Source organism: Agrilus planipennis, unplaced genomic scaffold (genome assembly GCF_000699045.2).
Source record: "Agrilus planipennis isolate EAB-ADULT unplaced genomic scaffold, Apla_2.0 scaffold390, whole genome shotgun sequence".
Taxonomy (NCBI): domain Eukaryota; kingdom Metazoa; phylum Arthropoda; class Insecta; order Coleoptera; family Buprestidae; genus Agrilus; species Agrilus planipennis.
The window spans coordinates 114,971-118,406 of record NW_020439115.1 but is presented as its reverse complement, the minus strand read 5'-3'; the positions used below and the strand labels follow the sequence as shown (position 1 = coordinate 118,406).

The 3,436-nt window shown below is 36.8% G+C and overlaps 1 long non-coding RNA gene across 1 annotated transcript; it reads right to left on the bottom strand.

Moving 5' to 3' along the window:
- Positions 1-831: 831 nt before the first annotated feature.
- On the bottom strand, positions 832-3,104 carry LOC108742991. Its single transcript, XR_001938752.1, has 3 exons — positions 3,019-3,104; positions 2,783-2,953; positions 832-897 (listed from the first exon to the last, which is right to left on the bottom strand). It is a non-coding gene; the product is annotated as an uncharacterized LOC108742991 (long non-coding RNA).
- Positions 3,105-3,436: the final 332 nt, after the last annotated feature.

The following is a 3,436-nucleotide window of genomic DNA, read 5'->3' as shown; positions in this document are numbered from 1 at the left end:
GCAGCACCAGTTAAAACGTACGATGTTCGAGTGGAGTTTTTAAAAACATTGTTTTAATACATTCCTTGGTTGGGTTTTCAGGAACCTTTATTACACTTGATATTTTAACTATTACACACAATAATAGCAAATAAACAACTAACATAGGTTTGACCTATAGAGCGCACTGTTAAATGAACTAGAAAATGTGTGAGCTTATATGCTATCTAGGGTTGTCATGGCCGACGTCCATAGGTAGGGGCAAAGGTCGCCGGATGTAACTGTATTGGAGTCCTCAGTTGATTGGTAATGGTCCGATGATATCAACGTGTGCGTGCTGGAAACGATATCCAGGGTGTGGCGAGTAATTTGAAAGGGTACGGTCACTGTGCACAATCCTTCTTCATGTTCTTCCAAACAAAACGCTGACGGATAAGGTCTGCTGTGGAACGTTGTCTAGGGTGAGCCTCAGAATGGATCTATTCAATTTTTGTCTCGAGCGCGCCCCTTGCGGAACCACGAACAGAGCCGAAGAGCGCCGATCGCCCGATGCTTAAGGCTCCGCAATTCAATTGTTGCGCGTTTTTTTTTTGTTTTTAACGTTAAAAAATGATCATTTTTATATCAATAAATAAAAAAATTATTGCTTTATTTAATTTTTTTATTTTCCTTTTTGTGTTCTACCATTTCCACGAAATGTGGAATGAATTAAAAGGTTTGTTGACAAATATTTGTCGACAAAAATGTGTCGACGAAAAACGCTCGAGCGCTTTTCGCTCGTCGAAGAAATGATCGCGGCAACAGTCAATTGTTGGCGCAATATACTTTTACAATAAATATATTGTTATTATCTTTTCCTCACCGCTTATTGAAGTAAATAATGAAGCGCGTTTTATCCCCATAGGCCTAATCCACTCTCTGAAACAAATTTATAAAATTAATAAAACTGATATGAAGTCAAGGTATCTGCGCGCGATGTCGAAAAAGCATAAGAACTGCACGAGTATGTTCTTGTATTATCAGCACTGTTGTGAGCAGACTTTAAATACCTGCTCAATTTTTTTTTTTATTAAATGTAAAAGTTTTATCACAAATTGAGCAACAAAACATTTTTATTGGTGTTCGAAGTCGATAAAGTAATACAATAAAAACGACAATATGTATGATATAATGACAATATGTATGATGTATGATCGGCGCTCTTCGGCTCTGTTCGTGGCTCAGCACGGGGCGCGCTCGAGACACAAGTATCTTTTCAAATACGGTCCGTCAAAAAGGACGTTCCCTTTCCTTTTTGACGGACCGTATTTGGGCGTATTTTATTCCCTTTGACATCGCAAAGCATGGCTCCATCGGCTAGCGGTAATTTGACGCGTTGGATCGTTGTTTATTGATCCACATATTAGTGGAGTACTGACCCATGATGTCTCTGCTGGCGAGATGAGCTTTTATTTGGTCGCTTTGAAAATACGTAGGTTAAGGGTTTGTGTCCAGTGAATACAATAAGAACGTGTCCTTCTAGGAAGTATTGGACGCTAGAGATAGTCTGTAGTTCACGGTAATATGTGAAATATTTCTTTTCAGGGTCAGATAATTGCTTAGAGGGGAATCGTGGATTGCTAAAGGACTACACACATATCTGAATGGGATACATATGGGAGAAGTCCTATAAGTTTGTTTGAAACCGAATAAACATTATGTAGCTTCAGGGGGGCTGTTTTTTTTTAGAGTCCTTTGAGTAATTCGTTTAGCGGGGCTTTTATGTAAGCCACTTATAGATGTTAATAATGTCCAGAAAACGGCGGAGTTCAGTGATATTAGAAATTACAATTTTGAAATGGTGTGGATTCTATCTGGCAATGACTTTGAACCGCTGCTATCGTACAAATCGCCGAGGAATGATATTGAAGGTTTGCCAAATTTGCATTTAGATGTGTTAACTGTTACGTCGTACCTGTTCTGTGAAGGTAAATATTTTGTTCACTGAAACTCTTGTTTATGTGCCCTTTCCGATGATATATAGAGAATGCGGTAGGTTTGTAACACTCACTATTCTAGAATTACTTTTAGTTTATTTCTGATTTGCTCGACATATTTTTCCATTTAGATATTTACTTTTACAGTAATTTATGTGTTAATCGAAGAGCTTTCGTTAATATTTTCTATCTAACTATTTATCTTAATTTTTTTATTTTAAGAAGCTTATTGTGAAAGCGTAGGTACTCTTTGTGGAAAAATACCAAAACATTTCCTTTTACTTAATGTCAGGCCCTTAGTCCCCCTTTCCCCATATCAGCTTTAGTTGAATCCTTCTACCGGTGTTATTAATGAGAGAAAAATGGACTTCCTTCACAATGTCGTGTAAAAACGTCTGTAGGTATTATTGCTTGAGAAGCTCGACGAGCATTCGGTGAACGGGCTACAACAAAAAGCCATAGGGTTCATAAAAGTAATACTAATCCTTATTTCTGTGTTCACTGAACTTTCGCAGGAAGGAAAAAATTACCTCTACAGCGTCTTCAAGAAATCGTGTTTTTAGTTAATATTTCTAGCCAAATACTCTATAGTACATAAACAATTTAGTACTGCACATAATGTTTAGACTAAATAAATTAAATAAGTACATTACAGGCAGCACTATGTAAATGTAAAAACACAAAACAAAAAAGAAAATGTAGGTTACTTAAACATTAGCAGGTAAATGTGCATCATCTGGATTTTATTAAAGCAAATTTTCACACCACTATTGAGGTACTACCAAGGCGCCGTACCGTTTTTTGCGGGTGGTTCTAAGTAAACTTACCAAAAAAGGTAAATAAGTCTTCAAAAATTTCACATCAAATATTTACAGCAAACAATTCTTGAAATCGCAAAGGATGTACCACATGCGAATTTGCGTCGCATCAGTAGGTACTGATTATTGCAAAAAATTGAAAATATCCCGCATGAAGCAAATTTGTCAGTGAACAACATCCTATTAAAAAAAATACGCTATACAACACGCAATTCTCTTGAAACCACCGACACAAATCCACTCACGGCTGAAAATCCATTTCAAAATAGGCTTGCATTCCCTGCAAATGATAATGATGAAATGGATGTTCCATTGAAATTTGTCACACTGCCATATTAAAGGAGCCAGCGTTCCCTGCTATTTCGCGTAGACTATTTTGAAGATATCAAGGATTTTGTCCCTATAGTGACGATATGGTTTCAATCCGTAAGTAAGTGACATGGCACGTTATTGTAACAACTGTTCTACAGTGCCAAATAGCTCACTGTAATGGTTGATGTTTTATTTCTGAACTAGTTTATTGAACTACACATCACTTGCCTCATACAAGGTTTAAACTTTAAAAGAATAAATGTTACTAGAGGTTGGCCATTAACCTAAACACGTTGCCGGTCGTATTTCTTTACCAGGGCCAGAATTAAATTTACCTATACTTTCAACTAC